Below are 12,081 nucleotides of genomic sequence, written 5' to 3'. Positions count from 1 at the left end.
TGCAACCTATTGAAGCTCGAGTTACAATCAACATGAATGATGAATTGGAAAAAAGTTTCTCCAGGGAAGAGATGGAGGCAGCACTAAAGCAAATGGGAGCCTTGAAATCTCCTGGTCCTGATGGGTATGGAGCATGCTTTTATCAATCCTTTTGGAGCTAAGTGGATGACAATGTGTGTGAGGCAGTTTTAAGCTTTTTGAATAAGGGTGAATTAGAGAAATCTGTAAATTTTACCCATGTGGCTTTGATCTCAAAGGTCCCAAAACCAAAAAAAGTAAGTGACTATGGACCAATAAGTTTATGTAATGTCTTGTATAAGCTTATAGCCAAGACTCTTGCAAACAGATTCCAGTTAGTGCTAAATGACATCATTTCAAAGAACCAGGGTGTTTTTATACTAGGGAGGCTGATATCAGATAATGTAATAGCAGCTTATGAGATTTTGCATTCAATGAAAACGAGGTCCAAGAGTAGAATGGGGAGTATGGCATTGAAATTGGACATCTCAAAAGCCTATGATAGAGTTGAATGGGTTTACCTGGAAGTAATAATGACGAAGATGGGATTTTTTGAAAGGTAGATAAAGTTGATCATGGATTGTATAACCTCAGTAATATATGCAGTGTTGGTGAATGAGAGACTTGGTGAGGTCATTTATTCTTCGATAGGTTTAAGATAGGGGAGGGATCAAAGTTACACGCCTTCTCTTTCTTTTATGTGCTAAAGGCCTTAGTAGCCTAATAAATGAGGCAAAAGCAAAAAGAGAGATAAGAGGTGTGGCAGTTGTAAAGGGAGGGATCAAAGTTACACACCTTCTGTTTGTTGATGATTGCATAATTTTTGGGAGATCCAACGGGAGTGAGTGATAGAAGGTAAGGCACATATTGAAGGTGTATGAAAAGGCTTCTAGACAATGTATGAACTTGCAAAAAACAACTATTATGTTCAACTCAAGAGCTAGAATTGCTCACAAGAATCCAATAGTGCAAGATTTAGGAGTAAGGGTGCAAAGCAATTATGAGAAGTATCTAGGCTTACCTACAATGGTTGGAAGGTCTCGTTACAACACCTTTAGAGGGATTAAAGATAGAATTTGGCACAAGATTAACAACTAGAAAAACCAGTTTCTATCCCAACTAGTAAAGAGATTTTGCTCAAAGTTGTTATCCAATCTATACCCACTTATCATATGAGTGTGTTCAGATTGCCAAAAAGATAATGCGAAGAGATATCAGGTGTAATGGCTAGATTTTGGTTGGGATACAAAAATAATGACAAAAAGATACAATAGACTAGTTGGGGGAAGATGAGGTATGCAAAAGTTGTTGGGGTACTGGGCTTTAGAGAGCTAGAGAGTTTCAACACAACTCTTCTAGCAAAACAATGTTGAAGAGTGTTAACTAAGCCTGATTCTATTGCTGCCATGACTATCAAAGATAAGTACTTCAAGAATACTAATGTACTTGATGCAAAGCTGAGGAGTGGCCCTTCAATGATTTGGAGAAGTTTGTGGGGATCTCTAAATCTGTTAAAGGAAGGACTTGTCTGGAGAGTTGGGAATGATTTCAGTATTAAAATCTAGGAGGATAAATGACTTCCAAGTCAGTTCTCTCATCGAATTCAAATCCCCTATCAAAAATCTCAATGCTGAGGCAAGAGTGGTGGAACTGATTGATAGAGATTGTGGAAGGTGGAATGCTGAAATGGTGAAGGCAACTTTCAATGAGGAAGAGGCTGAGATAGTATGCAGTATCTCACTTAGTAAACATGTTTAAATGATAAAAGAATATGAGCCTACACCAAGAATGGCTTGTTCAATGTTAAAAGTGGCTACCATCTAGAACTGAGCAGAGGAAAAAAGTTAAAGGGGAACCCTCAGATGGAAAGACGTTTAAAGAAGGATGGATCAGAGTTTTGTGGGAGTTGGATGTTTTAGGGTTGGTGAAGACCTTCTTATGGAAAGCTATAAGAAGAAACCTATACTAGAGGATAGTGGTGAAGACCTTCTTAACAATTGCCTACCAACAAGAAGAAACCTATACTAGAGGAAAGTGGTGGATAATCCTTACTATCCCATATGCATGAGGGAGGAAGAGATAGTGTGTCATGCACTCTGGTGTTGCTCAGTTGCTATAGATGTATGGGTAGAAAGGGAGAGCCCAGTGCAGAAGTGGAAATCGAATGAGGTGGATGTGAATATAGTATGGTTGAAAATGGTTGAAACTCCCAAAGGAAAGTGTAGAAGTAGCAGCTTCTTTATGAGACATATATGGCTAAGAAGAACTAGATATATCTTTGAGGAGAAATTCATTAGTCCTGGAGTGCTTTTTGATCAGGCTAGAACCAAGGTTATAGAATTTCAACAAGCTTAGGACAACCAAAGAAAGATATCAGAATCCACCATAGTAGAGAGGCACATGATTCAGTGGAAAGCTCCAAGAGAAGGTTTTGTGAATGTGAATTTGAATGCTGCATTTAATTCAAATCAGAGAAAGATGGGGTAGGTGTGGTCATCAGAGATGAAGAATGAGAGGTGCAAGTCCCACTACGTATGCCAAAGAAGCAGGTAAGTTCAGATGTAGTAGCTAAGATTACAGATCTGTGGATGGCCCTGGAGTTGTGTGCAGAGCTAAATGTGGAAATGGCAATCTTTAAAGGGGATGCATTGGGAGTTGTTAAGGCTGTCAACAGTGCAGAAGACAATTGGGAGTGGCATGGGCAGTTAGTCAAAGATATAAAAGGAATTATTTGTAAAAAGTCTAGCTAGATAGTTCAACATACATATAGAGAAGGGAATAAGGTAGCTCATTTTCTAACAAAATTTGCTTATGATGAAAGTGAAGAACAAGTGCGGATAGAAGATGGCCCAGAGGGTTATTTTAGTTTTGTTATACAGTATAAGTTGTGTATTGATTAACTTTTGATAAAGAAAAACTCTACTCAGCCTCCGGTTCTTGGATCACACTCCACACTCCTAATGTGGCAAATCCGGTTCCTTACCGGTTCATTGATTTCTTTAGGATTTTGACTTATCTCTGCTACTCACACTTCTCCCCTTCTCCCTCTCTCCATCACCCCGAAAATGAGCACCCCAGCCACTTCTCCCTACTCTTCTCCCTACTCTTCTCCCATTCTCCATCATTCTGAAAATGAGCCCTACCCTCACCCCAGCCAACGACGCCACTAATCCCAGTCAATGAAGCTCCTCAGCAGGCTGACGCCCCTCACCCCAACTACAGTTCTCTCTCCCTCAACCCAAATCTGCCTCCAGATGTCACCGGCCAAGCTAGATCTCCCGCATGGACACCAAGTCACCAACCCAGATTGCATGGTAACATTATTTTTCCAAAAAAGTTGATTTTTGGTTGATCTCATGTATTTTTTTTTTGCACATACGAAGGTGCAAAAGCTGTAAGGAAGCCATGGGTGTGTTCATGTAAGGAAGCTTGCTTCTTTTTTTTTTTTTTTTAAGGTGGGGGCCAAAAGCAAGAGGAAGTCATTCTTGAAGCAGAGTTCTGATGGAGGTCTTGGAAAAAAAGATGACTTTTGATTGAAGATTTACAAAGGAGGCGACAATGGATCCACATCCTAGGGGGTTTTCGAGTTCCACTGATGCAATCCAATCTTTTTCGATTCTTTCTAATCAAAACCCTGTTTCTGGACCTAGATTCATTCACAACAATTTCTAGTATCAAATCATTCCACAAAATGAAGAACAAAAGATTTATCTGTTCATAAGCCAGCAATTAGAAAGAACAAAGGATTACAATTTCTAGAAATTGCGACTGGTTGTGTTGATTTATCTGGTTGATTTCTTTTTGTGATTTCTTGTATACAACTAATTTGCAAAAAAAATTACACAAGGCCAAAAAAAATTTGCAGGTCCCAATCTAAATGGAGCTGGCTGAATCCCATCCAAATTCAATTTACCTACCAATTTTTCTTCCACTGATTTGATTTCATTGGTAGTTGCCAAATATTGAGTTTTTCAGTATTTTCTCTCTAAGATTTCTGAAGAAGTGAAGAAAGTCACTTATGCTGGAGTGCGAAAGTTGCGTAAACAGTGGGCAGTTGTGTAGCAAAACTCTTTGATAAATACAAACATATGATTTGATTTAAAAAAAAAAAAAAGATTAATCAAATTGCGCCATGTCCCATGCTGACTGAGATAATTCGATCCCGGCCTAAAGCTAGGAAGCTAGCTTCTTCTCCCCTCAGTACTACTTTGATATTTACAATAGGAAAGATGTACTTGATCAATTCTATATGTTCCATGTTAAAACTATAATTAATAAAACCTCAAAAACAAAACATTGTACCTAACCAGAAAACATGGTGTTATGTCATATATATATATATATATATATTGCCCCTAATTGGAAATGTGAAGCTGATAACATATAACGCTCACTTTCAAAGAACACTCGCGCGAAATACTAGGGATCATATAATTAACACTAGACTACTAGTACTTAAATAATTATTAAATGGTAGGGTGCCTACGTACATGAACTGGCCCTGCTTGCCCTTTAAATATTATATATATATATATATGGAAATTATAGTAGATTGGGTAAATTATTATAAAATATTTTCATAAATAAGGTCATCAAAGAAATATTGATCGAGCCGTACGTTGTTCGTCCTTAATTAATTGACATAATTAAATAGACAGAAACATGAGAGATCGAGGGCCCCCGGCCAGTACTATTGTAATATTTACCTGGTCATGATAAATTAAAACCAACGTACGTAACGACGATGCTAGCCTTCTGAAAAAAAAGGGGATTTCCATGGCATAAATGTACAATGCGTGCGGGTTTCCTCCCCGCCCTGATCTCAGCTCTTTGCTTATAAATCAAACCCCTAATTTCCTGGAGCCTTCGGCTGGGCATGCATGCAGGGCTATATATATATATATAATTATTAGATATTAAGTTATGAGTACTACCAGAGTACGTCTGCAGGGCGCTGCTAAAATATATAGAATCAATTGCACTCCCTTAAAAAATAAGGTCTTTCATGCATTTATAAGCCTCCAAGCTGCTAACGCATGTACGTGTAAGTAATGAAGCTGATACTACTTATGACTACGCTCTGTGTAGTACTACTTGTCCCGATCTCCGCTTTGTTTACACCATCTGCTTCTCTGCAATCCAGGCCCAACCATCTTATGAAAAGGGTACTACGCAATCTCTCTCTCTCTCTCTCTCTCTCTCTCTCATGTTAAAAATCTGATCACTGCTTTGCATTACGTACTAGCAGCGAATGACCAACTTCAGCATTCTCTGCGGCCACTGCCAAGGAAGCTCAGACTCTCTGAGGTAATTACTCTAATGATCGATCATGAGTGATTGTCATAACATTTTTAGGAACATTTCATCTGTGAATGCATGCATCTTAACTTAAATATATGCTCTCTTATTTTCCTGAGCAACAGGCCGTAAAAGAACATGGAAGTCACGATTTACAATCACACAATATTAATAGACAATTAGAAGGATACGTTATTACAGGTAATCATCTTCTACTTCTTCTCATTGAAAACCAATTAACTAGCGAAAGTTTTCTTTTTTATATCTCTAATCCAACAGCTAGCAGCATATCATTCCAATGGCAAATACGTTATGTAAAGTCAGAAACCTTCGCCTCAAGCTATCCCATTTTTCTATTTGCAAAAGGATATGTTCTTGTGTTTATTCTGATCATGATCTGGTGCATGCTCGATCCCTATTCATGGATCTTTCGTACAGAAATCAAATTGACATTTAGGTACATTTGATAAGCGAGATAATTAACATGAAAATTTCTCAAAACTTCCATTTCAAATATCAGTACTCAAACACAAAACACATTTCAGATTCAATTTTTCAACTATTTTCATCTAAGAACCCTTTTTCTCATCATCTACATATCACACTTGATTTTTTTTTTTTTTTTTATTCTTGCTAAACTAAAGGAATTATTTTACTCATCATCTATACACCACATATTTGGTAAGGAGAAAAATAAAAATACAAAAATTATGTACGTATAGTACTGTGTGGTGTAAGGATGATGAGTAGAATTTTTCTTTCATCTAATCATTACCTATCATTACAAGTTTTATAAATTTTACAACAAAACACAAAAATCAATATAATTTTTTCAAACTTCAAAATAAAGATAATATTAAAAAATTATATTCAAACAAGTATTTAACTTTATAATATTTTTATTCATAAACTTTTTCTTTCTCACTTATCAAAATTTAATAAAATATCTTGACTAAGTTATTTCACTACTATTTACAAGATTCTAAAATACTTCGAGAGCGAACTAAACACAAATCATATAATATATATATATAGATATAATATTTTGTCCTAAACAGCTTGCTTTAGAGAAAGATTTGATTGTTTCAATGTTGACATACCAAGAAAGTAGCTAGGTTTAAGTAGTTTTTTCTTATATATAGAAAATAATGTGAGAAGTTGATCCTCAGGTAAGTCGTACGCCGGTAAAGAGGAAGTTGAAGTGCATGGGCAGGAATATTGGGTGGAGGGGGCAGAGTCAGACACGTCACAAATTTTCACTACGGATTATTCCCCTGTAAGAAAACGACGTCCTACACATAACAAGTCGATGCCGGTTGGTCCATGAAACGTGCAGGCAGCACTGAGCAGACCATGCATGCATATTTATATAGTACTATTTCATTCCCGGTCGATCGAGCTAAAGAAATTAATTATGAATATTGTCTTCTACTATACTCCCTGCGGCCGACATTACGGAGCGAAACCCTAGGATTTGTTAGAAACTGAGGACCCTACGTATACGTACGTAGGTTTAAGTTCTCTGATCATGATCTGTCTTGCTAGAATATCAAATGTGGGTCACAGACGTACATGGCCAACATATACAATTAAGAGTACGGACGTTTCAAGATCGATCGAGATCATGTACTAAACCATGTTAATTAATCATGTATTTGGAGGAATTACAACAAATTAAGTTTCTAGGCTTGATCTTGTTAGTAAACGATCGAAGTTTTCTATTTTTGTGTACTACTCGCGGTAAAGCCTACGTATATATAGACGTTGTCGCGCCAGCCTGCAGGCATGCATGCAGTACATAAATATTACATCGTATCATTAAATTAAGTATTGTTCATATATATAAATATCGTTAGTTTCTAATTAAGATATATATGACATTTTATCACTAATAAAATCGGGGTACATATTTCAAGAACCGTAAAATTATATCAATATAGGAATATGATCAATGTTGACTCCAACAACTAATCTCCGTACGTGATTAGAGTTGTAAATGAATCAGTCTGTTCGATAGTCCGCTCGATATTCGTTCGGTTAAACTTGAATCAAACTTGACTAGTGAAAAAAAAAGGACTTGTTCTTGAAAACAGATACCCACTCGATTTGTAAATGACACCTACCTGACAAAACTTGACTCGACTCGACTCGGCTAAGGCTTGTTAAGGCCTACTCGTTTATACTCGAGTCGACTCATTAGCTCGACTCGATTAGAAATCATTCATATATTGATAAATATATACATAAAATACATATACCTATGTATATATACATATATATATGTATTAGCTAATAATATAAGTATACCACTTTTATAATTAAATATATAATATGTAATCTAATTACTTATGTCCATATAGTAAATATATTTTATAGGTATATTTTATAGTTTGTATAATAATTAGTCGATAAAATTTAATAATTTCATATGCTAGTATGTGGGAACCATATATGAAATAGATATATACTATCATATTAAGTGTATGTATTAATAATATACGTAGGCGTATAATATATTGTAATTTTGGATAAATATCAACTAGTTAGATATTAATTATTTATAAATTTTTAAAATTTTATAATTAAATAGAGGTTCTACTTGTTAGTTGAATAAATTCAATATTAGATCTTTTATTTTTTTATTTAATTTATTAATTATTAAATTTTATTCAAAAAATAAAAAAATAAACAATTCAAGCTCGAGCTCGAGCTCAAGTTGAGAGTTAAGCTTATCCCGTCGAGCTCGAACAAAGAATTAAAAAAATGTCGAGCTTGGACTCAAGCTCAAGCTCGAGTATTTTGAGTTGAGCCGAGCTCAACAAGCCAAAGAACGACTTGGCTCGGCTCGGCTTGATTACAGTCCTACCTTGTACGTGCTAGCTACCATGCATTTATCAATGTTAGTAAACGACTATATGTTAAGGGGATTTTTGTAAGCCCCACTACAAGCCTACGAGGGACCTCGGGAAAATGAGGGAGAGCTCAACCTAGCCAACGACCCTCCTTTAAGAGATGTTACTAGGTCTCTGCGGAATACACAGCCCGTAAGCAAAGTCAACCCGTGAAGCAACCCTCACGTGGGAAACACGAATGATAGGGATGAATGAGACTCACTGTCCTGACACACCCCAGTAACGCTTAGCCCTCGAGAACCTGTACAGGCATGTGAGTGAGAAATGCGGAAGACCCTCGATCTCCTGACAGAAAGTATGTAAAGACTCAGTAATAATCATTCGCAGGCTAAAGTCTAATTAGGGAGTCACGCCACATTAATGGCGCCGCTCCCTAAACACTATATCACATTAATGGAGCCATCCTAGGAGCCATTATGAGCAAATAATAGTCGAAATGACATGAGCCCCCTAAGGTAAGGTACAAGATGTCTCTACTCAAAAACCTCGTATAAAAGCCGACCCCCAAGTATGAGAAACTCTCTCCGATCTCTCGCACTCAAGCATGAACTACTAAGGAGATATACTGACTTAGGCATCAAAGACTCCTCGACCTCCACCAAGGCCCCCCTCTCTTTGTTTTCACGAGTGTGCATGAATAAGGACCTAAGATCCAAGTTCATGGAACCTGACCCAAAGGCGTACGAAACACGACGTCAACAGTGGCGCTGTCTGTGGGATCCCTATAGACTTCACGTGTCCTTCACATGTCCGTGACAACCCGTTCTTAGACAAGTCTGGGGCAAGAAGAAGCACCATCGGCAGGCATGGAAGCAAGGCTCGCAGCAATGGAGCAGCTGGTGGGAAAACTAACTACTGAGGTAGAGACCCTTCGGAAGGAAAAAGAGATGCTCAAGGTGGACACCAACAAACCAGAAAACGATGCAGAGCCAAGCAATAGTGAGCACGCAGAATCCAGAAATGCAGGAGGGGGAGGTGACATGGAGGAAGAAAGAAGAAACATGCAAAACGAGTTACATAACCACAAAGGGAAATACGAAGAGATGGCAAAAAATATGGGCACGTCGTCATCAGTGATCAACTACTCACTAGCATGGGCCTACCCTATAATGCGGAAGTGATGGTCGTGCCGCTGCCACCTAAGTTCTGAGTTCCCCTTATGAATATGTACGACGGGACCAGAGACCCCCTTGAACACCTGGAGACCTTCAAAACCTACATGACTCTGCATGGTTTCCCATGAAAGGTGGCTTGTAACAACTTCGGGGAGTTGGTCCATCTATTCCTTACACAGTTTATGGCAAGCAGAAGAATGAGATGCTTCATAGTGTATTTCCTGACCATCAAGCAAGGGGAAAACAAAGGTCTAAAAGCATACTTATACAGGTTCAACAAGGAGCACATGACGACAGATGATATTGCACTTACCATCAGTCTAATACTCATAACACATAAGATTGCATTTCCTTGAAAGAGGAAAGAGAGCAAATTGAACAAGCAAGACTATAGTATCCTCCTGGCTGGAGATCAGAGCGGGAATGGAGGAGAAGATCATGAAAAAGAAGTACAAAATGGGCCAACAGACCAAGAGAGAAGGCCGAAGGGAAGCCCAAGACAAAGGGTAGTCGAGCGGAGACCATAGCACGGTTGCCCCAGCATGCCGCCTCAAGTAGGTCCCCCGTTGGGCGAAATCAAAATCATCGCGAGAGGGTTTGCTAGCAGGGGTGCAACATCATCCGGTCGAAATGTGGATGTTAGGCAAGCATGATACCAAGAGGTGTATTCAGCCGAGTATCGTCCCGCCAAACACAGGAAAGGTGAGCAGACCCCCTTCATCTCCTTCAGAGAGGAAGAAAGGAGGAGGTCCTTAATCCTCACGATGACGCCTTGGTGGTGACTATGCTAGTCGCCAATTTTACCACTAAGAGGATTCTCGTCAACACTGGCAGCTCCACCGATATCCTCTTCTGGGAAGCCTTCACCCGAATGGAGATTGATAACGCCTGACTTCGGCCAGCTCCTATGCCACTGAAAGGTTTCTTAGGGGACATGGTCCAGCCAATAGGCACCATCGCCCTGTCTGTCTTAGCAGGCAGAGCCCCTTGTACGACCTCGACCATGGTTGACTTCTTAGTGGTCAAAACCCCCTCATTGTACAACGCCATACTTGGCAGACCTACTCTCAACAGCCTGAAGGCGGTAACGTCTACTTATCACTTAAAGATGAAATTCTCGACCCTCCAGGGAGTAGGAAAAATTTGAAGAGAGCAAATCCTGGCGTGAGAGTGTTACATGTAGGAATTGAAGCCAATGGATGGTAGGGTGCATGTAGTCCACTGCCCGGACGGTGACCACATCCTTCTACCCCTGCCCAAACACGCCAGACGAACAGAGAAATCCAAGATGAACAGACTCTCAGGAAGGTGGACCAAATGAACCTCTAGAATTAATCCCCCTAGACCCAAGCTGCCTAGAAGCTACAACAAGGATTTGCAGTGGAATGGCGCTCGAAATAAGGCACGCCATGCAATAGCACCAAGATACCTTTGCCTGGAATCATGGGGATATGCTTGGGATCAACTCAAAGATTATGCAACACCACCTGAGTGTGGACCCAGAAGCCAAGGGGATCAGACAGAAATGTTGAAACTTTAGTGCCTAGAAGAATGCAACCATCGTCGTCGAAGTCGACCGATTACTCATGGCAAGTTTCATACAAGAGGCACATTACCCGAACTGGCTATCCAGCATGGTGCTGGTGAAAAAATAAAACGACAAATGGAGAATGTGTGTCAACTTCACCGACTTGAGTAAAGCCTACCCGAAAGACAGCTTCCCGCTACCCCGCATTGATCTGATCGCCGACTCTACGGCGAGCCATTGCATGTTGAGCTTTATGGACGTCTACTTCAGGTACAACCAAATCCACATGAACCCCGACAAAGAGGAAAAGATCTCATTCATCACTAATAAGGGATTGTACTACTACTCGGTCATGCAGTTCGGGTTAAAAAACGTAGGGGCCACCTATCTGCGGCTGTTCAACCACATGTTCAACAATCAGATAGGAATGAATATGGAGGTCTACATGAACGATTTGCTAGTCAAAAGTTAGGCTCCCGAACAACACCTCACCGACCTACATGAAGCCTTTGTAGTATTGTGCATGTACTAGTGAAGCTCAACCCCCCGAGTGTGCCTTCGTAGTGGGCTCCAGGAAGTTCCTGGGCTTCATGGTTTTAGAACAGGGAATCAAAACTAACCCGGAGAAAGTGGAGGCTATACTCCATATGGCCCTACCTCAGAACATCAACAAAATGCAAAAACTCGTTGATCGGGTGGCGGCCCTCAATAGATTCATATTGAAGTTCATTGACAAGTGTCTACTGTTCTTCAAGGTATTACAAAAGTTGTGAACATGGGATGACGAGTGCGACCAGGCATTCGAGGCTCTCAAAAAGTACCTCATCGGCCCTCCACTCTTCAGCCAACCTAGATGTGGAGAGACACTAATCATGTATTTGTCAATCTCCCCATATGCGACTTCATCGGCCCTGGTGATAGACAAAGAGGGGAGCCAAAAGCCCATGTATTATAGGGTTGTACAAAAAACCTACCAATCGACTAGGACCAACTCAGGCCGGCCTCCGGAGTTCAGAACCAGCCAAAACCAGCAGGGAACCGGTCGGCCGTCAGTGGTAAATTAAGTAAACTGGCATCGACCGGTTCGGTCCTGGTTTGAACCGGCCAAAAACCGATAAACCAACAGACGTCAGTAGCCTTTTATATATATATATATATATATACACCATTATTAATTTGTCATTTCACTTAAATAAATGAAACGACGTCG

Source organism: Juglans microcarpa x Juglans regia, chromosome 3D (genome assembly GCF_004785595.1).
Source record: "Juglans microcarpa x Juglans regia isolate MS1-56 chromosome 3D, Jm3101_v1.0, whole genome shotgun sequence".
NCBI classification, from domain to species: domain Eukaryota; kingdom Viridiplantae; phylum Streptophyta; class Magnoliopsida; order Fagales; family Juglandaceae; genus Juglans; species Juglans microcarpa x Juglans regia.
The sequence above is the reverse complement of the archived record's forward strand: the minus strand, read 5'-3'. Positions refer to the sequence as shown.